This window comes from Protopterus annectens, chromosome 7.part0 (assembly GCF_019279795.1).
Source record: "Protopterus annectens isolate FY-2018-M chromosome 7.part0, PAN1.0, whole genome shotgun sequence".
NCBI lineage: Eukaryota > Metazoa > Chordata > Ceratodontiformes > Protopteridae > Protopterus > Protopterus annectens.
Window position 1 is genome coordinate 679401191 of NC_056739.1, and position 27422 is coordinate 679428612.

A 27422-nucleotide genomic window follows, 5' to 3' on the forward strand; every position below is an offset into this window, starting at 1 on the left:
AGGATTACTGCACAGGTTATGGACCACACATGATAGATTGGCATTCTATTTAGTTTACAGGTAAAGCCTGCAAGATGACTGCAAGTCTCCAACAAATGTAATGAGCTTCTTAAAATAATGTAATCCTGTCCTTTATTACAAATACTGTCATATGCATTTCAATATCCAAGGCTTATATGTTATGTAGTTATGTAATTATTCTCTGCATGAAAACAACAGAAAGTCTTTCAATGTTGGCAGTTCTTTAACAGTATGCTTATTAAAGCTTACTTGCATCTTACAATCTCAGATAAGCTTACCTGATGGTCATTAAAGCATTGCTACTTAAACACAGAGCAACAGGCACTTTCTGAATAATAATAAGCATAAATCAACAGTATAAAAATATGACAGAAACCAGAACATTCTACAAAATCAAGGACAGATGAAAAGCCACTGTAGTAATTGTGTACCTTGGATAGGTGGATACTCTGCGCATTTACACTGCATAACTGCTCCTTGCCTTGCTTGGACACATCCAGTCACTACATGGGGGAATGGGGTGCAACAAGTATGTCACAATTTGAAATGTCTCTGGCTGACTGTGATGGCCCTGACACATTTGTCATACCTCTCAACCTCAGAGCAAGAAATCTGGACAAAACCGTACATAAAAGTGGGACAAAGGCCCAAAAATAAGGACAATTTTTAAATACTGCTTTTATAAACTTAGAAAGATAATAGAATGGTAGGTCTTGCATTATTATGAATCTTCTGAAGGGTATGAAATCTGAAACTCAAATGTCTGTCCTTATTTTCTAACTTCAGTCTTCAATGATTTCCCACTAATTTGCCAAAAAAAAACACAATTTTATGAAAAATGGACAGAAATGTGATGCAAAAATATAAAATAGCCACACAATACAGCTGGGAATCTGTCAAAGAAGGGACGCTTTTTTAATATTAGTACTGCTAACTTGAGCAGCTGACAAAATAAAAGAATCTACATGCATTTCAGAAATAAAAGTAATCTATAACTCTGATTATTATAGTTATTTATTAATTGTAAACTCTCTACATTTTCTTCCAAAATTGCCATTTTGCGGAGGGATTATTAGGGGAAGAGCAACATTTTGAGCCAAAATCAGGGACAGTTGAGAGGTTTGGATATGCCTAATTCTATAAAGCAATTTATTTGCACGTACCTTTCAACCTGTTAATAAAGGAAATCTGGACAAGGCCAAATATATTGGGGGAACATATAAAAAGTACTAAAAATTGCTCTTGTATAAACTGAGACAGTTGATAGAATAACAAGTCTTGCTTTAGCATGCATTTTTATGAAGGTTATGAAGTCTGAAACTCCATGTCTGCATTTACTTACTTAATTCCTAAATGATTTGCCAGAAAACCACAAATTTTATAAGGAACAAACCAAAAATAAGAAGCAAAAATCTATTCATTCTGTGAAAATCTGGATAATTGAGAGGTGTAGTTCAACCAGGGCTGTCTTGAGTTTGTCGCACCTCCCCCTCAAAATCATGGTCGAATGGAGCCTCCCCCCTGTAACCATTCCAACGAACCATTACTTGGCTATTTCACCCCATTTACCATAAACACTAATGTGCATACTGCTTTACTTCTACGATGATATGGACTTCATTTGAAAGTTTTATTTTGCATTTTACAGCACAAACGCTAAGACATCTGCTAAATGAAGCAATGCAGTCTCACAATGAAAACAGACTTAGCATTAAATCTTCTCTGCCCTTGAAACTCACATTCATTGAAACAGCATTGAAACCCACATTCAAAGAAAATAGATTTGGCTAGTGGCAGATAAATATTAACTTTGGGCTATTTTCAAATGATAGGCCCCTTGCACACAAAACATACATGTGTTCTGTGATGCACCTTCCTGGTTGCATTACATTATATTCCTTGTATAATTACAGTTGTTAGAGGGTGTTTTAAATTTATTGTTTTGAACATTTTTCCAATAAACAATGAAACAACATGCATGTACCAGTAATGATAATACTGCCCATTTGAGAACATTTCCATCATAAAAAGTCTACTCAAACTTCTACAATCCACCAGTATCAGTAAAAATGCACAATCACTGCAGAAGTAAAAGTCATCTAAATAATTCCACATTAAAAAGATCTGTAGCTAATGAAGAGGTTGCTGCTAGTAAACAACTTTATATTTCATTGTTTCATCTACAAATAAAGTGCCTGTTGCCCTTGAGGAATACATTGCCCATATTGCGTTAAAAAATGATAAGCTAGTAATATTGCAATAGGGAATGGAGAGCAAATAATGGATGAGTTCATAGTTACTAGGTATCTTTGCCAAAGAGGACATTATCAAGATGGCAGCATCCACCCCATTTACAACACAGTACAATATCAGCAATGCATCTACATACTGTGAGAGTAGAACCCACAGCCTTCTGCATCAAGAGCAAGTATCTTACCTGTTGTGCTATTAACAATGCAAGCAGTTATGACATAAGCAGCACTAAACTTCTCTTCCCCTGCACCTCTCAGCTCCTTGTAAAATCTACTCGACACTCAGCTGTATGTCCCAACTTTGCAGCACAAGAAATCTGGAAAAAGCCAAAATGTATTGGGAAGGGACAAAAGCCAGGGACACATTTTAAACATTCTTGTATAATCTTGGAAAGCTGCTAGAATAAAATGTTGTGTTACCACCATGCATTTCACTGCCAAGTCTTGAACCCAGGCCAGGATCCTGTGCAAAATAGTCAGAGCAACATACCACTATACCATATCAGCTGTTTTGTGAACAACAGGAAGACTGAAACTTAAATGACTACCATTTAGTGAATTCATTTCTCACCATAGCTGTCAACCTCTTAGCACAAAACACCTGGACAAAGCCAGTAATGGGGAAATGCAGCCCTCAAACATATTCAGTGAATTCAGTTCTCACCACAGCTCTCAACCTTAGCAAAAACAACCTGGACGAAGCCAATAATGGGGGAATACAGCCCTCAGACATATTCAGTGAATTCAGTCCTCACCATAGCTGTCAACCTTAGCACAAAGAACCTGGATGAAGCCAATAATGGGGGAATACAGTCCCAAAAATAGAAACAAATTTCAAATATTCATCTTATAAACTTAGAAAATTGCTAGAATAAAAGGTTTTGTTTTACTATGTACTTTCTGAAGAATATGAAGTCTGAAATTCAAATTCCTGTCAATTTTATTTAACATCTGTTAACCAGAAAAGTCTGACTTGGAACAAATGCCAATTTTCAGGAAAAGCCCAGGGAGAAATACTGCAGACATATGTCTTTGTAACAGGGGAGGACACCAGAGCAAACCCCCACAAACCCAGGGAGGGCATGCAGACTCCACACAGAAGGCACCGCAGCTAAGAATCAAACCAGAGAATCTCTAGCTGTGTGGCAATAAGGCTACCACTGCACCATCAACTATTTAATGAATTAAAAACTCAGAAAGCACAGATTTTTACAAGGGAACAGAACAGAACAAAACATGAGGCAAAAATATGCAAAACTGTCAGAAATGGTGGTGGGTAGGGAATTCAGGCTATTGTTACCTGCATCACAGGTACAGGGTTCAAGCCTGTCTCTAGCCACTGGTATACCCAAGCTGGGGCATTTCACACACACACACACACACACACACACACACACACACACACACACACACACACACACACACATACACACATACACTCACTTTGTGTGGAGGATCTGTAGGACTGTACCATTGTGGTTCACAGCTGGGGGGGCTGCAGTCTGATATCACAAGCTGCCACTGATTGCTTGTACGTAGACAGCCTTTGTAAGTAATTAGAGTTCTTGACTAGAAATAACAGAGGGTAAGCATCAAAACCCCTAAGGCTTAAGAACAGCCAGTCAGGAGGGCTCATTTATCAGATGGAAATGAGTAAAATCAGGAATTCCCTAGGATAATGTAACCATTATGGGATGTGATGGAAGCTAGAGGGGAGCCTGATATTGACCAAGTTTCTACCACAGATGCAAGTTGTTTGAAGGTGTAGCTTCATGTGTTAACAAAATCCATAGCAGAAACTTAGCTAAGTTGGAAAATGTATCATGGAGGTCATATAGGAACATTGGTATTAGGGTGCATATTTGGAAACTGAAAGGGAAATACTGGATGGGCTTTTTGAAGTGATGTAGGATTTAAGAGGCGAGAAGTTGCTCCATTTGCAATAGATGTGGGAAGCATCTGAGAATGTTTTTTAGGAAATATATGAGGAAAGATGAGTGGTACTATATAGTGTAGTACAGATGTGGGTGGTCTGGTCAGGTGTTAGTTTGGTAAAGACAATATTGTCATTGGGGTGGTAGCTGTTGTTGGACATTTACAGAATGCTAAGGTTGCGGGTACTAATAGATTTCTTATAGATTTATATAAGATGGTTAATTTAGAGTCAGGTGTTGTGCTGTGTTATGTGGTTCAGAAAGGGCTTGATGGAAAACCTATTTGACTCACTAGGGAAAAGCCACTTATTGGCATTATGAAGGAGAGATGGGATTTACAAGACATCAATTTTCTTTTTGAAAACAGTTGCCTTTTTTCTCTTTTTTAATTTAAATTATATGTTAGTTTTATATCAGCTTTATTTTTCAGTCAGTTGTGCTGCCATGTACAAGCAAACAAGTCATCAATGATTCAGTTTGTCCGCATTTACCTGCAGGCTTGTATATGAAGATCTAGAAATGGGTTTTACTGCTTCTTCTGGAAATTTCAAGGAACTTGATAAAAATGCTTAGTTTTGTTTTATTGAATATGTTAGTGATATTTTATTCATTTGTTAACCAGGCAAGTCCACTGGACATAGGTGACCCTTTTCAAAAGCATCCTGGGAGCACAGACGTGCACCATGACTTTCTCAGAGTCATGAAGAAGTCAAATGGATATGGAAGTAATCAAGCCCTGCACCATTAACTGAACAAAGGAGCTAATTAAGAACTCAGAGAGGTAATTTTCGGCACTAACTGCGACTCACTCTATAAGACTAAAAGAATATTGTGGTGTTTGAGACTGACAGTAAAAGGTTAAAATCCCTAGGACTGACGGTAATGTCAAGCTCATCTGAAATGAGACAGAAAACGTTATTGGATGGGATTGTATGAACATGTAAGATATCAGACAGCGTGGTATATTTAATACTCTAGAAGGCTTAATCCTATTTTGATGTTTTGCTTATTCTAACTTGCACCCAGTAGTGTTGGCTCCACAGCCATGATGCCCACTTGTTAGACACCTATTACTGATGTATTTAGGACATGAACTCCCCCATGTCAGATATGTTGCTTGAGGGAGCTTGGTGAAATACTGATTTATTTAACATCAAAATACAAATATTTGATTGTTAACACTTCAGTACTGCTGAGTGCCACAGTTGGATATGGTTGGTCTGGGTGCCATCAGTTATATGATTTATGCTGAGGTATAACACCAGAGTAGGTGTTGGTGCATCCTCTGTGCAGATACATATCTATACATTTGTGGGTGAGGAGGCTGTGGAGGTTGATACAATCCATCAAAAAAATGCTTTTGTAGAGCAGATGTTGGAGAGATAGAAGAGAATAATGTAATTATATTTTATTTATACTATGTTTTACTGTGCAGGTAAGGTTTTTAAAGGCTTTTGGAGGGTGTATATTTTTATTGCAGTATGCATTTTAATGGATTTCCAAGTAGTCATCCTATTTTTTTTAATTATTGTATTTCTTTTTTTTTTTTTTTGCATACCACAGGACTAAGCCTGATGTATCCTCTACCTTTACCTAACTGGTCTATTTATTCTTTAGTCATGGGAGCTGGGGATTCCCAAGACAACAAGAGCCCTACAGCCCATTTCTTCCTGCCTGAGAATCTCCCATGAGCTCTGCTGCTCAAAGAGAGAGTCAGGACGGAGTGAACAGATCATTGTTGCTGGTCTTGGGGTGGACACCTATGGTCTCCCTCAGCGGAGTACCCTCCTTCTTTGTGGTGGTTCTTTAAGCTCCACTGTAGCTACACTCCAAGGGTTTCACTTAGCTTCCAGTGCAACTTGCACCCAGCAGTGCTGGCTCAACAGATATGATGCCTACTTCGTTGACACCTATTGCTCTCACTAATTTTTTCCCACAGGACAGGTGAGAAGGGAGAGGTCACTCACTTCCATCATTCCTTGTCAGCTGCTGCAGGTGCCCAAGCCACTATTTGAATTTGGGTCTACACTGTATTCAGAACTTGTTTTCCTGTATGTCATTCAATGGCTAAAAATACATCGGTTTGAGATTTTCCAAAGTAGGTCTTAACATATTTTTTCACTGATATTATGATATTTTGCTTATTCTAACATGTTACCATGTATTACTATGAGTCTGTTACAGTTCCTATTCTGCTATATCCTGAGGTCAGTAATTTGACAAAGTTGCAGAAGGTTTATGATCAGTTTGAATGCAGATGCATACTGGAAAGGAGAAATTCTAGGCTAACTTATTGTGGTTAAATGGCACATGATGGCTCTAACAGGATGTTGAGAAGAAGAGAAGGTAAAGCAGGTACATAGGTGACAGAAAAGAAAGAGCAGGTATATTCAAAGAAATCAATCAGAAGGTGGTAGACTGGTTGAAAATGTAAGCATGTATAATGAAGGAATGTTTATGATAGACAACCTTTGAAGGAGAGAGATTTGCTCAAATTGTATGAAGGAGACTGTGAAGAAAAATTACTGAAAAAATTATAGACTATTGACTGACTGGGATCACCGTTTGAGGGAAATCATGACAAGGTGGTAAACTGGAAAAATGACTGGTTATGGTACCAATGACTGTAAATGAGATGGAATAGGTAGGCTAGTAATGTCCAGGTATATGCACAGAGGAAGAGACCAGTCATGGTGATGGATTAATCATGATCTGTGAGTAAGGGTACAATTACTGGATTATGCAGAGAAGTGTGTGAGAGGAGGGGAGCTAGGACCTGAGATTAACAGAAATCTGTAGGTGAGGGCAGGTTAATGGAGATCTGTAGGTAAGTAAGGGTAGGTTAATGGAGATCTGTAGGTAAGGGCAGAGCTGGTAGATTATATAGAGTAGGGTGTGAGAGGAGAGGAATTGTGTCTTGAGTAGGTTGCATATGAAGCAGAGGTAAGAAGTACCAGGACTGGTATAAGAAGATTTCTGACAGACTGCTGTGAGTGTTTTAAAGGGCTTTAAGAAGTAAGGCAAGTCAGTGTAGCAATTGTATACATGTATCTTGCACAGCCAAAGGGACTTTAAGAGATTAGGTTGTCTGAGGTGCCGAAGCAGGACTTTTCCATGATTAGCAAGCCTGTAATTTCTCTTCTGACTTTGTGCACAGACAAAAATTATCAAACAGTTGAATTAAATAAACACCATAAATAAGGAAGCAATATTTCTCAGCTATTAAAAACTAATACAATATGAACTTAAAATGAGGATAAATCATATTTCTGTTGATTTTAATTTTCTTTGATAGTCTTTTTTCAACAAATGAGGTGTGGAAACAAACCAAGTTGTCCAGGGACATCTTCAGGTGGGGGTTAGATAAATATAGCAGTGAGAATTAAGAGGGTGGAGGGATGAAAAGGTTAAATGGGAATGAGGGATGATTGGGAGGAAATGAGGGAAGGGTAGGGTGGGACTTAAAGGGTTTATGCAAGTGTAACTGGGTAAGATTGTTTTCTCCTCTCTTCTTCTTCTTCTTCTTCTTCTTCTTCTTCTTCTTCTTCTTCTTCTTCTTCTTCTTCTTCTTCTCTGCTGACAGAGGGTATCTTTCCCCATCTCATTCATGGGTATGGCCCCCTTCAGGTGTTGGGGACTGCTGGTGGAGTGTATTTGGATCATTTTTCTCACCTGTCCAGATTTTGCAGAATGTTCACATATTTGCATCCAATTTTGGCCAGTTCGTCATAAAATTAGTGACTTTCAAGCACATTTGATGGAAGTGAAGTCACTAAATAACGACGAGACAGTTAAGTTTCAGGTGTCATATCCTAGAAAATGTGTGATAACACAGGACTTGTGAGTCTAGCAGCTTTCCATATTGCAAGAGTGATATTTAAAATGTGTTGTTTTGGGCCTGTGCCCATTTAGTTTTTGTCTACATCCAGGCTTCTTCCGTTCGTGAGGGCAAACTGTGTTGCGGTCGAGTTTGGTTGGGTTGCATCTGTTATGAGGTGGAGAGGTATGATTTGGATTTAATTTCATTACGTGGGAGATGCGGTTGCCTCATGGTCAGGCTATGCTGGGCCATGTCACTGTCACATGGTTGGGGTCCATTTGCCACGTGTCATGAAGCCATCCTGGTTTGAGGTTATAGCATTGGGAGTATGTGTTCAATCCTGTTTGCAGGGTAAGTATGTACACGTTTTCTCTACATGCTACAAAAAAATTTTAAATTACATAAAGTGCAGAGGTCTTACTTTGTGGAGGTGATTATTGTTTGCACAGTATGACATTGCAGGCAGAATACAATGATATCCATGAGTGTTTAGATGGCTGCAAGTAATGACCTGCATTTGAGCATGCACGTGGCCTGAGGAACAGTCATGGGAGAACACTCGTTGCATGCTCTCGTCAGTAACAAGAATAAAGGAAGTAGAATGGCAGGATGAGGTACAAATCCAAAAAAAAAGTTAATATAAGTACTATTAATCTAACACCTTGACAGGATAAGATGACATGCACTGATACATTTTTGGAAAAGCACATGCCCAATGCAAAGCTGTGTGCAAGAGTGCTGGTTGCAAGCTCAGCTTATTGAGTCAAGGCATTGGAGTTAACGCATCTCTTAAAGGAGGGATATGTGGGCAGTTGTTTAGGAATTAGGTCATTTCTGTGAAAGAGTGGTTGTGCTGTACTTGTTGCCTTATTTTGGCCTAGTTGCTGACTAATAATGGCACTTTGCACTATAGGTAAGGAGATATAGGGATAGAAGTAAGCATTTTTTTTTGTGTGAATTAGACAAACACTGGTGGTTGCAGAGACAGTCCATCTTGAATGATGTGGACTTGTACAGGGTAATAGCTTCTGATGCCAGTATTGTCATTAATCCTGAGCCCGACCAATTACTTTGCTCTCCATGCAAACCACATATTCATGGATTGTTAATAAGGGGTGAGCAGATTTTCTGCTGTGGAGGGGAGCTATCCCCATTATTATGATAGGTGTTTAAAGTGCTAGTACCTTGTGCAATGGAAGTTAATGCATTATGGACAAGCGCAGGGAAGTTATGTGATTCTGTGTTTGGGGAGGTTTAAGTTGCTAAATAGGCAGGTGAGCTGGTCCACAGGGGTCTATATTATCTTGTCGAAATGGCATAACAGTGAATGCCATTTAGACAACACATAATCAATGAAATACAAAAACAGTGAAAGCTCAGGTCAGCAATTTTATTTCCTAGGGGAAAAAAAGTCACTTTGCCATTGCCGTAACATTGCCCTTTACTCCACTGTAGTACAATCTCGGAGTTGGTATATTTAGTTAGGGGGGTAGAGGACACAGCCCCCCACATTGGGGTGTGTGGGGGGCAAAGCCCTCCCACTTTGAAATGTTTTAACTGGTGTGTTTTGTCTTGTTGGTCTACTGATTTTTTTCCCTAGGAAAAAAATCGGTGACCTGGGCTTTTGCTGTTTTTGTATTTTGCTGTTTATGTATCATCAAAATGGCATTGGCTGTTATGCTGTTTCAACAAGATAATATAGACCCAGTCCATGGAACCCCCTTTTCATTAGGAACCTGAACAGAGCCTGACAAGTTTGGGAGATGGCGTCAGGATTGGGGACATCTGTTAAGCATTGCTTTGATGGTTTTGTGAGGGTTGCTGGAGGTGCAGGGTTTGTTTTGACATGCATTTCTGGAGGGTTGCAAGGTTTGCAAATGCAATGTGCATTTACCTGGGACTTAAATCTTTTATTATCCACAGAGTGGCTTCAATCTACAGATCATGTAGAGTAATGGTTGGATCCGGTGGGATGTGGGCATAATGGTAAGGTGCTTATTCTACAAATGCAAGGTGAAGGGTTTGAGTATCACAACAGGGGATTTTATCCTGGAATCCCCCCCATGGCCTTTCATCAGGGGGAGTGTTTTGAAGGAGCTTTGTTGATGAAGATGCCTTGCAGCTGTGCGGCTTTTCGCAAAGTGGCCAGAATTTTGCCTGGTATTTCTGGTTTGTTCCGCATGGAGATTGTGGGTGTGTTTTTTTTTTTTTTTTTTGGTTTGTGGCAGATCAAGGAAGGCTAATGTATCTGAGTGACGGTGGTCCAGGCAGGTTACCATCTTCACAGCACAGTGTCTTGTTTCTGACAGGGGAGCAGACCTAATATTGGATTGTGCGATGTGTATATGCTACTATGAATTCTGTTATGCACTGAGCACTGGCAGTTGCCAGAGACATTTAAGGTTATGATCTGTTGCTTTCAGGGGAGGGGGTCTCAACTGTACAGATTTTGCAGTATGTTTAGAAGTTTGCCTCATATGTCTAGCCCTTTTTTTTTTATGCTGCTCTCTGTAGGATCCCTTCTTGACCGACTATAGCCCTGATGATCTCTTGGTTAGAAGCATATCCACTTGGTACTTGATGGACAGAGCAGAACAGGACAGGATAGCCAGATGGTGGACTAGGAGATATGCCACATATATAACCAATTTTAAGTGGGTGAAAGAGAAGGTGGCTGTTTGGCAAGGTGAAGACTGGGATAACAACCCCAAATGAAATGCTATTGGGATTAGTATTTTAGCTGCAGATTAGTTATGTTCAGATAATGAGAAGTTGTTCCTTTTGGACTTGTATTTTTGGTTCTCATCTATAGGTGTAAAGACAGCATTTTCCTGGGCTCAATTGGGGGCAGAGAAGTGGCTGCGATTAACGGCCTTTTAATTTATGCAAATGCTTGAGGGGAGGTTGGAGTTGAACACATACAGTAAGAGAGAGTGAATGACATACCACCTAACTGTCCAGATTTGATGTCCTGTTACTTTTCAATTCGATGAAGATTACTGCCTGCTAAATAATGCTAGCTATAAGAGCTGTTTCCACTAGCATCATACCTCTCATGTACAAATTTTGAAGGAAGCAGAGGTATGCACAGAACGTGCAGATCTTTGTCTCGTAGTTTCATCTGTTTTCATGACATGGAGGTTATTTGGCAAATTACTGACAAGCCATTAAAGCTTGTAGCTAGAAATGAGGAAAGGATCATAGGAAGTTACTAGGCTATTGGCCCTGAGGCCCTTACAAGCCTAGCCAAAAATTTAGCTCATGTTCCAACAAGTCAGCACCTGATGCCCCTGTCTAGCAGGGACACAGGTGGAATCCCAAGGGTGTATTTTCTGTTCCCCATCCAGTTATCTAGGTTGTGCTTAAAAAGTGTTAATGAGGCACTCTGCTTGATGTGGAGCAGGAGTCTATTCCACAGAAGGAGGAGTCTCTGGGACACAAATCTGTCCCACCGACAAGTCCTGTTGATGTCACAGACCAGATTGAGATCGCCCGTGTGGGTAACTTGAGTGGAGCTACACTTGCAGATATGCAGCAGTCCCATCAAAATGGGGTCTGAGATTACTTTGTATGCCAGACATAGGTCACCTCTGAGGAGTCTGTAGGACACTGAGTAGAGGGACAGGGCCTTTAGCCTATCTGTGTAGGGTAGATGTTTGAGGCCCTGGATTCTTCTGGTGAGGAACATCTGTGGTCTCTCCAGCTGCTGCATGTGCTTTGTGAGGTATATGCCAAAAGGGGCATTGTACTCAATAATGGGTCTTATAAGGGAAGAATACAGGGATGTTATGGCCACCTTGTCCTTGGATGAGATACCCTTACTAATGAAGTGGGGCATGTAGAAAGCTTTCCATACAGCGGAGGCAATATGATGATCAAACGTCAGTTTACTCTCAACCTAGGTGCCCAAGTCCCTCATGACTGATTGCATGCTTGGGACCTTGTTATTAATGTAATAATTTGTGGAGATGTCACTCTCCACAAAGGGGAAGATGATGCATTTTTGGCATTCAGTTTGAGGCCATGTTTCTGGCACCAGTCATATGTTTGGGTGAGACGCTGTTGGATGATGTCCACATCACTAAGGGAACCGATGACAGCACCCAGTTTACAGTCATCTGCAAACTTGGTCAGACATAGCCCACTAGTTTTGGCCTGCACCTCAGAAAATTATATCCCAAACAACAAGGGCCCCAAGATTGATTCCTGGGGTACACCACTCATTACAGGTCGACTTGCTGAGGTGGCTTCACCTATTTTGACTAGGTGGGTTCTATCAGTGAGCCAGGTTGCTACCTATCTGGTAACATATGGACTGACACCTAGATAAGAGAGTTTATCTATTATACCTGAGTGGGGAATAGTATTGAAGGCTTTAGCCAGGTAAAGGTAGGCGGTGTGCACTGTCTTCCCCTTGTCCATGGCTTTGTTGACTGTCTCAAAGAAGTCAAACAAATTTAGCAGGCATGACCTACCCTTGATGAAACCAAACTGTGTAGGATCAAGTGTTTGGAGTTTGCCAATGTCTTTGTTAATGAGATCCATGATAACCCGCTCCATGGTCTTGCAAATCAGGGTAGTTGGACTGATGGGTCTATAATTTCCTGGATCGGTGGATGCTCCACTTTTGTGCAAAGGATGACAGTGGCTGTCCTCCACTCAGTTGGGATGAAGCCAGTACTAAGGCTTTGGTTGAATAGGGTGCCTAATGGTGGGGATTTATCAGGGGAGGCGTGAGAGTGTATGTTTTTCACAGGTTATGAGGTGCCCATCATACCTCTCAAACTCTTACAGCAAGAAATCTGGACAAAGCCATAAATAAAAGTGGGACAAAGGCCCAAAAATAGGGACATTTTTTTAAATATTACTCTTAAAAACTTAGAAAGTTGATAGAATAACATGTTTTGCATTAGCATGAATTTTCTGAAGGGTATAAAGTCTGAAATTTAAATGCCTGCCATTATTTTCTAACTTCATTCTTTAATGATTTGCCACTAGTCTGCCATAAAACCACAATTTTATGAAAAAATGGACCAAAAATATGAGGCAAAATACTGGCCATTTTGCAAAAATCTGTACAGTTGAGAGGTATGGTGCCCATGAAGAATGCCGGTTAGGTGCACATGCGTTGTGTATTCTAACAGCCATAGGGGAGGGTTATGGCAGTCATAGCTCTGCATTGTCCAGATAAAGACCTTGCAATTGAGAATGTGGTAATATTCAGTCCTACAAGTGTGAGATGTTTTGGGCCAAGTAGTAATAGGGCCATGGATATGGCACAGAAAGGTGGATTTATTGAGGACATTCAGAGGATGGGAAGGTTGTTTTCAAATGTGCTTTATGTATTTCAGATGATTTACATTTGTTTTTTCCTTGCAGATGTTGGTACTATAATAGGGATTTCAGCTGCTGGAGTGCTATGCAATGAGGTTACAGATGGTGTCAGTGCAGACTTCGTATTGGTTGGTCGTCCAAAGGAAGTGGTCTCATCAGGTGATGGATATTGCTGGAAAGGGGGTTTTGACTGCTAGAGCTGCATGGAGTGAAGTCACAGGTAGTGATACAATCATTTCATTGTGTGAGAGTTTGTGCAGTATGTGTGTACTGTGGGGACTATTAAGGATGAGATACAGCAGGAGTTCAGTGTAGCAGGTGTTTAGGTTTAATTATGGGGATTTTTGGGGGTCATCCACAGATGGGGTAGAGTCATAGCAACTGTGGTTTGGTTGGATTTTGGGAGCTCGATGGCTGATTAGTTAGCCAAGCCCTGAGGGCAGTGAGAGGGGGTCTTTTCACCTTTTTGTTTTGCTGGGAAGAAGGGTTTGAAATAGTGGGAGTACTAGGATATGTGAACTCATTGATGTGGATAAGGTTAGTCTGATGGCATCAGGAATTTAGAACAGTTAGTAAGGTTGAGGTTTTAGTGGTTTCCTGCCTACATGTGAGGGGACCTATAGGTGTTGAATTTCTTTAGGTTAGGTTCCATGTAGTGCATGGGGTTTGCTTGCAGTAGTATACAGCCTTGGCCTTACCAATATTGCTAAGTTAAAGGGAGTGGAGGTGCGGTATGTTTGTGAATGGCATGTAGGTTTCGTACAATTGTTTAAAGTGTGTGGGTAGGTATTCATCTGTACAAGTGACAGATAGGGAAGCCATGTTGGTTAACTGAGTTTGCAGCAACCTGAACTGAGTAGGCTGTCTAGGTTGTATGGATAATAGATGGAGTTTCTTAAGGATTTTCTATTGAATCAAGGAGTGTGGGGCACAATCTGTAGGACTATTCCTTTCTTACAAAGGAAGGAAGGAAGTGATTGTGTAGCTATGGTGGAGTAGGACTGGTGGATGGGTAGATTATTCAGTTTGTCTGACAATCTTTCATTTGGGTTGATAGAAAGTGGCATGTTATATGTGCAACTTTTAAGATTAGGTAAGGTGGATGGAGCATTCAAGTTATGCGAGTGTGGGGGGATAGGAGGAACCACGTGTCCTACTTGCTTGGCTGAAGTTATAAGGATTAAGCAGGGCATGGGTTTGGGTTTTCTAGTAGATGTTAGGGTTTGGGGGGGGGTTCATTGGTTTACAATGTTGGGGTAGTGCATTGCTAGAGTGGCTCAATTTGTGTTGCAGAACTTTGTGGCATCTGTTATAAGGAATGCATATGCTAAAGCATCACCATAGTGGTTAAATTTGTTGTGCAGTTGCTTGTGGGAAGGAGTTTGATGGGAAAGATTTGGTTATTTCTCTGACTCTGGAACAAGCTAGGGCAGTTCAGTTGGTGAAGGAAGAGTTAGCTGTGAGTAGTATATCTACACGGGTGGCAAGGGCATGTGAACCTAATCCTGGTTGGTGGTTCATTGGTCTGAAGGGCTGGGGTAGGTTTGATAGTCTGAAGATTGACAGACATTGGCTATTGACAAGATAGCTTGTATTGTGAGGGCTGGATTTGGTAATAGAGGTTTTTGAGCTACAGATCATGTGGCATTTTCTTTTATGGACGTATTGAAGTAATTCAGAGGGTGGTTGTTGGTCAGCAAGTGTTATGAGGTCATTAAATATTTTCTTGTTTATATCGGGTGGTTTGTGTGATGGCAGGATTGCTATTATATTGATTTATAAGGAAATTTCATTTTGGACATTATGTCCATTGGGCAGTACAACAGGTATGCATTTAGGCATGATGGTGTGGAATTGTTCTTGCGTGGTTTCGCATGGCATGGGTTTAGTGTTTTGGTGGTACTTTTGGCAGGTACTGACCTGTGAATCATTGTGAAATTATTATTGGTAGTTAGGTAAGTGAGAATTTAGCTAATATACAAAGGTTATGCTAAGTTATGAGGTTGTGGTTTGTTACATAAGCACTGGAGAGGGATCAGTGGTTTAATTTCAGCTGTTAGGCAATTGGGCTACTTTGGCTATTTATGTGATAGGGCTTTCTGAGGTGATGACACAGATTCAGTTTGGTTAGAGAGGATGGAGTACACTGAATGATGTTTGGCTTAATGCCTTTTAATCTGCAGTTTAGTTGTTGGATGTTTGGTAGGAGAGAGGGGGATCAGCCTGGTCAGGCTGGTGGACGGAGAAGAGGAAAAGGCTTGCCCTATTCTGTACCCTCTCTGGTGTTGGATGTTCATTTCAGTGAGCTGGGAAAGAAATGAGAAGTTGTATGCTGCTTGATAAGTAAAATAAGTGAGCGGAGGTAAGGATGCTACTTATTTGGTTGGATATTTAATATAATAAGTGGGAAATGAAGTGAGTGATAGGACACTGCTTCTTAAGTAAAGTAAGTGAGTGAAAGTATGGACACTGCTTACTGGGTCAGGATGAGTGAGGTCACGCTGTCCTAGATGGATGTTTATGCTGTGATTAATATCAACTATACTACGTGTAAGTTGTAATTAATAAATATTGGTTAACAAAGCTTGTTTATGGAAGTTTAATAAAGGTTGTCAAATGTCATTAGGTGTGATGTGTTTATTGAAGGGGACCTGGACAAATGTGGTGTGGTAACAAACCAGGTTGTCCAGGAACATCTTCTGGTGGGGATTAGATAAATAAAGTATTGGGAATTAAAAGGGTGGGGAGATGAAAGGGTTAAATGGGAATGAGGGATGATTGGACGGAAATGAGGTAAGGGTAGGGAAGGGTTTAAGGGGTTTATGCAAGTGTAACTGGGTAAGGAATCACATTTTGATGTAAACTTGCTACCTACCCTCCCTCCCCTTTTTTTGGTGGAATAGTGGGGATTGTAGTTATTTTATCAATCTGGGTAGGGTGGAGAAGAGGAGCAGGCTTGCCCTCTTCTGTTCCCACTCTGGTGTTGGCTGTTCATTTCAATTAGTTGGGAAAGGAAACTAAGCAGCTGGACACTGCTTGATAAGTAAAATAAGCAAGCAGAGGTAAGGATGCTGCTTATTTGGTTGGATGTTTAATTTAATAAGTGGCAAATGAAGTGAGTGATGGGATGCTACTTCATAAGTAAAATAAGTGAGTGGAGGTAAGAATGCTGCTTATTTGGTTAGATGTGTATTTCAATAAATAGTAAATGAAGTGAGTGATGGAACGTTGCTTCATAAGTAAAGTAAGCGAGTGGAGGTATGGAAGCTGCTTACTGGGTCAGGGTGGGCGAGGTCACGCTGTCCTATTTAACATTGCATGGATGTTTATGCTGTGATTAATATCAACTATAGTATGTTTCAGTTGTAATTAATAAATATTGTTTAACAAAGTTATGTTTATGGAAGTTTAATAAAGGTCATCAAATGTAGTGTGATTTGTTTATTGAAGAGGACCTGGACAATCCGGCTTAATCCAATTTAGGGTTACAGGTGAGTCAGAGCTTGTACTGGCACACAATGGTACAAAACTGATAATTAATCATGAGAAGCCCAACAACCAATCACAGGATAAGGGTGTCACATTTACTCACATATGATTTGCATAACACTGGGCAAAATGAAGGCTCACCCGTTCAGCTACAGCATGGATTTGGGATGTAGGAGGAAAACTGACCACCTGTTGAAGATCCAAACAGACATTGGGATGATAAGTAAAGTTTCACATAAGGTACCCCAGACAAGAAGCAAACTGCAGAGTAAAGTAATGATCAACCAATGTACCACTGTCTGGCAACTAGGTTAACATAATTTTATTAAAATTAAGTACTTAAGCAAACGATGAGCTTTTAAGAAGTAGATGCATAACATTACTTTTACTACATTAAGTAAGTAATTTCTTCATTAACGCCAGCACATTAAAATTATTGTATCAGCTTTCTTAAATGCAAACATTAATGTTAATACTGAAATTTTATTAGGCACATGAAATGGTACTTGTGTAACACTATCTTGTAATCTTTCATGTGCACATTTTGAAACAGTTTTATTTATTTATCTGTCATTATACCTTCACTCCACCGTATATATAACTTATACAGTGAGTCTATGGGGAAAGAATAACATGCTTACTGACTAATTAAACATATACCTCACAAAGCACATGCAGCAGCTGGAGAGACCACAGATGTTCCTCACCAGAAGAATCCAGGGCCTCAAACATCTACCCTACACAGATAGGCTAAAGGCCCTGTCCCTCTACTCAGTGTTCTACAGACTCCTCAGAGGTGACCTATGTCTGGCATACAAAGTAATCTCAGACCCCATTTTGATGGGACTGCTGCATATCTGCAAGTCTAGCTCCACTCAAGTTACCCACACGGGCGATCTCAATCTGGTCTGTGACATCAATAGGACTTGTCGGTGGGACAGATTTGTGTCCCAGAGACTCCTCCTTCTGTGGAATAGACTCCTGCTCCACATCAAGCAGAGTGCCTCATTAACACTTTTTAAGCACAACCTAGATAACTGGATGGGGAACAGAAAATACACCCTTGGGATTCCACCTGTGTCCCTGCTAGACAGGGGCATCAGGTGCTGACTTGTTGGAACATGAACTACATTTTTGGCTAGGCTTGTAAGGGCCTCAGGGCCAATAGCCTAGTAACTTCCTATGATCCTTCCTCATTTCTAGCTACAAGCTTTAATGGCTTGTCAGTAATTTGCCAAATAACCTCCATGTCATGAAAACAGATGAAACTACGAGACAAAGATCTGCACGTTCTGTGCATACCTCTGCTTCCTTCAAAATTTGTACATGAGAGGTATGATGCTAGTGGAAACAGCTCTTATAGCTAGCATTATTTAGCAGGCAGTAATCTTCATCGAATTGAAAAGTAACAGGACATCAAATCTGGACAGTTAGGTGGTATGTCATTCACTCTCTTACTGTATGTGTTCAACTCCAACCTCCCCTCAAGCATTTGCATAAATTAAAAGGCCGTTAATCGCAGCCACTTCTCTGCCCCCAATTGAGCCCAGGAAAATGCTGTCCTTACACCTATAGATGAGAACCAAAAATACAAGTCCAAAAGGAACAACTTCTCATTATCTGAACATAACTAATCTGCAGCTAAAATACTAATCCCAACAGCATTTCATTTGGGGTTGTTATCCCAGTCTTCACCTTGCCAAACAGCCACCTTCTCTTTCACCCACTTAAAATTGGTTATATATGTGGCATATCTCCTAGTCCACCATCTGGCTATCCTGTCCTGTTCTGCTCTGTCCATCAAGTACCAAGTGGATATGCTTCTAACCAAGAGATCATCAGGGCTATAGTAGGTCAAGAAGGGATCCTACAGAGAGCAGCATAAAAAAAAAAAAAGGGCTAGACATATGAGGCAAGCTTCTAGACATACTGCAAAATCTGTACAGTTGAGACCCCCTCCCCTGAAAGCAACAGATCATAACCTTAAATGTCTCTGGCAACTGCCAGTGCTCAGTGCATAACAGAATTCATGGTAGCATATACACATCGCACAATCCAATATTAGGTCTGCTCCCCTGTCAGAAACAAGACACTGTGCTGTGAAGATGGTAACCTGCCTGGACCACCGTCACTCAGATACATTAGCCTTCCTTGATCTGCCACAAACCAAAAAAAAAAAAAATACACCCACAAACTCCATGCGGAACAAACCAGAAATACCAGGCAAAATTCTGGCCACTTTGCGAAAAGCCGCACAGCTGCAAGGCATCTTCATCAACAAAGCTCCTTCAAAACACTCCCCCTGATGAAAGGCCATGGGGGGGATTCCAGGATAAAATCCCCTGTTGTGATACTCATACCCTTCACCTTGCATCAAAGGGAAGAAAGTAGACAAAAATATGTCTTAGCAAATGGAAATGTCGACGTAACATGCAAGACAATGTACTGTTTTCACGAGGCATAATTAAATGTGTTATCTATGAAGCTTGCGCCAGGTGCAGGCGTAGCATTGGCGTTCCAACACCAAATATGGCCTGCGAGCGATCCAGGTACGAGCTGTTTCCATGTGCACTAACTGCGTACACTACGCCTGCACAGCTCCCAGCCCCTTTATGCTAATTGCCCCAGTTGCAGCAGTATAGCATGCAAATGAAGGTATTCAGTGATCTAGGAAGTGGTGCAGGCGTAGTGTAAGCATGCAGAAATGTAAACCGTAAAAAACGGTTTACATTTTTGCAAACATAAAATCAGAACCATGACAGTTGGCCAAATGCATGTATTATATTGTTAATATATGACAATGGCTAAATATATAGCCATTGGCATAAAAAATGTACAAAATATAAAAAGAACATTTAATTTAATTTTTCACACTATCGCAAAGTTTAAGTGCAAGGCAGTGGCGTGCAAACTGGATCGCAAGAAAAATAGAAAAATATAGAATAAAACTGCAATGTAACACATATCGTGATTTTCCCATAATAGTCAATGGCAGGCATGTTACACCACACCATGGTGCAAGGGTTGCTAAGGGGCTGTGACAGTGTTTTGCCTGGTAGCTAGGAATTAGTAGGCAATGCCATGCAAATGAGAGGAGTAATACTGAATCACAGATTCCCTGCTGGTGTAAGGATGCACCTCACAGCATAGTGTTATAACACCAAGGTGTGCTCTTGAGATAGAAATGACATCAAGAGAGGGGTGTGTCAACTTTGCTGTAAGCAGATTGGAGCATTGCTAATCTGGTGTCCCGTAGCTAAGCAAAGCTGCGGCCAAGGGGTGTGTTGAACTGGCTATAGTTTTGCTTAGCTGAGAGCACACAAGGTAACCGAGTATGCATGTGAACGGAGATTAAAATGCGCTTAAACTCGGTAAACAGGTTTGCACGACGCGCACCAGAGTTGAAACAGGAAGGATATAAGAAAAGAATAAGGAAATGCTGCAGCAGGGAAATTGGAGTACAAATGACTAATTAACATCACTTGTCATTGACAACAGCTAACAAGGCTGGAAGCAGCTACCTGCAGAACAGGAAAGGGGAGGGCTGTACTGCAAAGAAAACAGTAAAGTGTCACAGCAGAACAAAGCAGATTTGCATTATATCAGCTACAAGACACATTTTGCAACACATGACTGGGTAGGGAAAGTACAAAACAAGAAAGACGGCAGGCAGTGGAAACTACGGCCCAAACTGCAGAATCCTATATAAACGCATTCTACGGACATCTCCAGGAATGCATGGATCATGCTATCCCAAACAAAACCAAGACCCAATCATCCAAAGGCAGGCGTCCAGTCTGGTGGACCCCTGCCATAAATAAACTGTACAACAGAAGAAGGAAGCTACTACATGATAGAGCAAAATCCTAATAGGAAGACATCTCTGATCAGTACTAGCAAAAATTACGATCCCTCATAAAATCCTCCAAGGCCAGCTTGAGAGAAAAATTGCACAGGACACCAAGGACAATCATAAGGCTTTTTTCAGTTATGTTAGAAACCAGGGATGCAACTCCCAGACTTGTTCTGAGTTGATTCTAAATGACAAAAAATACACTGAACCCACAGACATCGTCAATATCCTGGCAGACAGGTTCAGTGCAAACTTCTCCCCCTCCCAAAAGAGCAAGTATCTATCCCGGCAGAGGGCTGCCTCCCAAACATCTCTGATGCTCAGGTGAAGGCTGCCCTCTCTAAAGCAAAAAACACTGCTTCCATGGGACCAGATGGCGTCCCAGGTTGCGTCCTACATGAACTCCAAGAGGAGCTAATCCCTCAAATAAAACAGCTATACAGTCTCAGCCTCACTACAGGATATGTGCCCACAGAATGGCGTACAGCAACAGTGGTCCCACTCCGCAAAGGTGGAGCCTCTACGGACCCTGGAAACTATCGCCCCATAAGCCTGACTAGCTTAGTCTGCAAGGCTATGGAGAGGATCATCATGGAGCTCATAAACAAAGACATTGGGGACCCACAGACACTAGATCCTACCCAGTTCAGCTTTGTCAAGGGCAGATCCTGCCTTTTCAACCTAGTTGACTTCTTCGAAACAAGCCATAGATGAAGGAAAGGTAGTCCACACAGCCTATCTGGACCTTGCAAAGGCATTTGACACAATACACCACTCAGGCATCATAGATAAGCTACCCAGCTTAAATATAAACCCCTATGTCACAAGATGGGTCGCAAACTGGCTCAAAGACAGAACCCACAGAGTGAGAGTTGCTGGATCCATGTCATACTCGAAACCGGTCACAAGTGGCATCCCACAGGGTTCTGTCCTGGGACCACTCTTGTTCGGTATATACTTTTCCGAGGTACAGGCAAACGTGGGAGGACTATGGCTCACCAAGTTCCCAGACGACTGCAAACTGGGCGCCATAATCAACTCTCCAGCTGACACAAACATCCTTCAAAAAGGTCTCACAGAGACAGATAACTGGTGCCAGCACTATGGTTTAAAACTAAATGCCAAAAAATGTATAGTCATACCCTTTGGCAAAAACAATGTGCCCACAAATTACCACATAGGTGGAAACCCATTAAGTACAGAGAAAGTTATTAGGGACCTGGGGACCCAAGTTGATAGCAATCTCTCCTTTGAAAACCACATTGCCAAAGTGGTTAGAAAGACCTTCTACATAGCCCACCTCATCACGAAGGGTTTCACATCTAGATCAAGAGAGGTAATCGTGCCCCTTTATTCATCCCTCATCAGGCCCATCATAGAATACAATGCCCCTTTTGGGATGTACCTTACCCGACACCTGCAGCAATTAGAAAGACCCCAAAAGTATCTCACCAAGAGGATCAAGGGTCTCAAACAGATGCCATATGCTGCTCGGTTAAAAAAACTCCAGCTCCACTCAGTTGCATACTGCCAACTTCGAGGCAATCTATGCCTGACATACAAAGCTATGTCAAATCCAGAATTAATGGACATGCTCCATCTCAGTAAATCTAAATCCCTTAGAGCCACACGCTCGAGGGACTTGAACCTCAGCACAGAAATAAATAGAACTTGCTGGAGGGACAGGTTCATAACCCAGAGGCTCCCTTCGCTCTGGAATAGAATTCCAGTTCATGTGAGGCAGAGCACCTCACTGAATCTCTTCAAGAAGAATCTCGATAGGTGGATGGGGGATCGTAGGTTTGTCCCAGGGATTACTCCCGTGTCACTATTAGACAGAGGCACAGTAAACTAAACCTTAAAAAGAGCACAGTATACTCAAATCAAGGGGTGGCGTAAGCCATACAGACTCGGGCTAATCTTATAATTGCCCCAGGGCAGATAGCCTAGTATGAACCTATGAACCTATGAACCTATGATAATGGGAGGGGATCCTGGTATAAAAGTGAATTAAAGGGCAACAGATTAATCAAGGCAGACAAGCATAACTCCACAATAACGGCCCCACACTTGCAGTACTCACTGTAAAACCCATAATTAAGATACCCTGCAGCTGGAATTGCTCATACACACCCAATGACATCCGCAGTATACATAGCACAATAGTATAAAGTGTGAAAGCACCTCACACACACTTGTGTATTCCCATACACTCTGCACCATTGGTGTATACAGACAGGGAACTTTTAATATGTACATGTTAGGGGCTGCCATAGCTTTGATCCACCAGCATGTGTTGGAGACTGAAGGTGGTGAGGAGCATGATGCTCACAACCATCCCAGGCACCAGAGGAGGAGAAGAGTGTTCAGACCCAGGGTAACCTACCAGGGGCTACATGATCTGGAGATAGTAGATCATTACAGGGTGGATAGGGACACCCTACAGCAACTTGTGGAGCTGTGCTGGCCATGTCTCAGAGCCAGAACAAACAGAAGGGAAAAAATCCCAGTGGATACGAAGGTATGTGTAAGCCTGAGAATACTAGCTACAGGTACCTTTCAAAGGCCAGCTGGGGATATCATGGGGATCTCACAGGCATCAGCATCTAGGGTACTTAAGGTCCTGAATGCCATATTACCACATGCCAATGAGCACATATACTTCCCCCAAATGCAGGAGGAGTTGACTAGCAATATGCTTCTCTTCCACTGTGTGGCAGAATACCCGGAGGTACTGGGTGCAATAGACTGCATGCACATACACATCAAGTCACCACCCGGTGAGCAGGGTAGGCACTACATAAACTGCAAGTGATACCCGTTCATCAACTGCCAGATCATGTGCAATGCCCAGGGCATTATCATGGATGTGTGTGCTGGCAGCCCTGGAAGTTATCACAACTCCCACATCTGGCATGCCTCACAGCTGCATCAGGTATTTGCCAGGGGAGACATCCCACATGGCCACCTGGTGGGGGATGCTGGCTATGCACTGGAACCGTGGATGATGACTCCCATCAGAAATGCACATGCACCCATGCAAGAATGCCATAATGAGGCACACGCACAAGCCAGAATCATCATAGAGCATGTGTTTGGGATGCTTAAATCATGGTTCCGTTGCTTGGACATATCTGGTGGAGCCTTGCAGTACTCTCCAGGCACATGTGCCCACATCTTCATAGTATGTCCCATACTGCACAATATGATCCTGCAGAAACAGCTGCAGCAGGGACAGAATGGTGAAGGCCCTCACAGCCCACCACCATTGCCAAGGGCCCCACAGGCACAGAGGTACTCAGACCACAAACACCCTGAGCCAGCGCCAGTAGGCAGATGGAGGCATGCCCGGTATGCCCATGCCTTGGCAAGGAGGGAACGTATAGCACACACACTGACAGTGTAGGCACCTAAGGACTGACACCTTTCACCACCTGCACACACAGTAAAAATGGATGGCACACACACAAGACTACCTGTAAATTGTCATGTATAGGCAGTCTACTGTGTGCATTCAACATAGGCAGCCCTCAACTATTGCACACACAACTGCTATTGGCACAAGGTAAGTCAACACCTGTACAGTAAATTAAGCTATCAGCATGTGCCGATACTGTATGTATAGATTCATAGGTTCATAAGTAAGTACTTGGCTAACTGCCTGAGGACATTCATAAGGCCAGTCAAAATGTGTCAGCTTGTGCCACCCATTGATTAATTAACTGTCCCTCTGTGGAGCAGAGCCAATGGCATGATCCCTGGGTTGTATCTACTGTTCCTCATCCACTCTTCAAGGTTTCTCATGAGGAATGTTAGTGGGGGGCTCTGTATAATGTAATTAGGGATGTAGTTTCAAAGAATGGGGAGCTTCTGTGACAGGAATCTATCCCTCCAACATCTTCTAGTTATTGCTGTGGCTAGGTTCAGCTCACTACAGCATGTGGCTCACTGTGACATGGATTCCCATAGGGGGAGCATATCCATTAAGCCTGAGTTGGACATGGCTTTGTTGGCCAGCAGAGATCATCTCTGAGTAAACGAGATGCCACTGAGTAAAGCAGGAGTTTATTCAGTTTGGCTGCATAGGACATATGTTTGAGGCCAGTAATCCTCTTGGTGAGGTATGTTCATGGACCTTCCAGCTGTCGGAAGAGTCTTCTGAGGTACATCCCAAATGGGTTATTATACTCTATGATGGGACTGATGAGTGATGAGTAAAGGGGCACTATAACCTCAGTATGTCTAGATGCGAACCCTTTAGTAATTGGATGGCCTACATAGAAGGATGTCCTAACTACTTTGGAGATATGATTGTCAAAGGAGAGATCACTATCTACCTTAGTCCCCAGATACCCTATTACCTCATCTGTATTAAAGTGGCTACCACTTACGTGTTAATATGTGGGTGTTTAGTTTTCCAAAATGGAATGACCGTGCAGTTTGTGGCAATTAGCTATAGTCCATGACATTGACACCCTGTGTCAGTCTCTGTGAGGCCCCTTGAAGGATATCTGTGTCAGGTGGACTTTCAATTATGGCTCCCAGTTTGCAGTCATTGACAAACATGGTCTGCCATAGTCCACCTGTGTTTGCCTGTACCTCTGAGAAGTATATGCCAAACAGTAGGGGTCCCAGGACTGAGTCTTGTGGGACACCAGTTGTGACTGGTTAAGAGTTGACCTGGATGCTGCTAGTCTTACCATGTGGGTTCTGTGTGTAAGCCTGTTGGCAACCCATCCTGTGATGTATGGGTTTATGCTAATACCTGAGTGGGGAATGATGTCAAAATCCTTGGTGAGGTCCAGGTAGTAAGTGTGAACCACCTCTTCCCTCATCTAACATCTTGGTGACTGTAAGATGTCAAACAGGTTCAGTAGGCATGATCTGCACTCAACCAAGCTGACCTGGGTTGGGTCAAGTGTTTGGAGGTTACCAATGCCGTTGTCAATGAGTGCCATGAGGATGCGCACCATAGCTTTGCAGACCAGGCTTGTCAGGCTTATGGGGTGGTAGTTACCATGGTCAGTTGTGTTTTTACCTTGGAGAAGTGGAATAACAGTTGCTATGCACCATTGTACGGGCATGTAGCCTGTGTAGAGGCTAAGGTTGAAAAACTTAATTAGGTGGGGGGTTAGTTTGTCCTGTAGTGTTTGCAAGATGCAGTCTGGGACACCATCTGCCTCCATTGATGCTGTGTTTTGCCATCTGAGAGGGCCATTTCCACCTGTGTGTCTCTGATGTCTGGGATATTGTACTTTCCGGGTATTGTTGTGGGCTCTTTAGGGGGTGAAGTTTGCACTGAATGTATCTGCAAGGATTTTGGTGATATCAGTAGGTTCAGTATATTTTGTGCTATATACTGCACTGGCACACTGCAAATCTGTGTGTTACCACTTAGATCCTTGACATAGCCAAAGAAGGCTTTGTAGTTATCTTTCAAATCCCTACCTATTTTCCTGTTGATATTAGTCTTGGATGATTTCATGAGGGACCTCTATTTCCTACTAATACTGGTCATGGATGTCTGCCCTTCTTGGGTGCTGCTGTTTTTCTGGACTACTGTCCTACTTCTGTTGTATAGCCTGTTTATTGCAGGGGTCCACCAGACTGGTGTCTTTGTCTAGGAGGAGCGAGTCTTGGTTTACCAGTGCTGGGATGATCCATGCATCCTTGTAGATGCTTATAGAGTGCATTTGTAAATCTTCTGTATCTTGAGCATTGTTTTCCCTTAGCGTGGGGGCTGTGAAACCTCCCTCCTCTGTCTTTAGTAGTTTGAATTTACCTGTATCAAAGGTATTCACTGTTGTTTCCTTGGGTGGGGGAGATGGTTGGGTGTGGAAATCATCAGTGAAAAGTCCATGGTCAGATCTAACCAGTGACCGATTTACCTCTGCTGTGTTGGAACTGTCGCCCATGTTGGTGATTACCACTTCTAGTATGTTTACACCTCTCGTTAGGGAGTTTACCATCTGACACATGGTATATGAGGTGATAAATTCCAGGAAGTGCTAGGCCTGAAAGTGAGTACTCGAGTATGTTTCCCAGTTAATGGTAGGGTAGTTGACATCGACCAATACCAGGGTGTTTGGTAGGACTGTCATGTTTTCCACTGTCTCCAGGTAGGAGGAGTGGTGGTCCTGGGTCATGGATGGTGATTTGTAGCAGGCCACAGTTTGCATTGCAGTTGTGGCTGATGTTAGCTGCACATGGATGATCTCAGAGGTATCATGCTGCCCCACTAACCTGGAGGTGTAGGTATCCCTGATGAATATGGATACACCCCCTCCATGTCTGTGTCAGTCCATGTTCTGTGGCTGAAATGGGTTGTAGTCCGATAGTGCTGGTGTGCTCTCAAGAGCCTTAAAACACATCTCAGTTACTGCACAGATGTCGACGTTGTCCATACGGAGGAGTGCTGTCAGTGCGTGCATGTTGTGATTACAACCCCTAGCATTGAGTAGCATAACCCTCAATGATTCCGCTATTGTGCTTTTTACTGAGGTGAGAAACACCTTTGAGACTTGCCTAAAAAAGGGAAATGGGGGTGCCAATAGCCTTGGCCAGTATTCCTAAGCCTAAGGCTGACACATGCAAGCTGGTATGGTATTGTTGTATGCAAGTTACCCACCTGTGCTTGTTTCTCATCTTTCCTGTAGGTAACCTACTGGTAAGCAATAGAAAGCCTTAAACTTATACAAGTATTCTAGCTTCCAAGATAG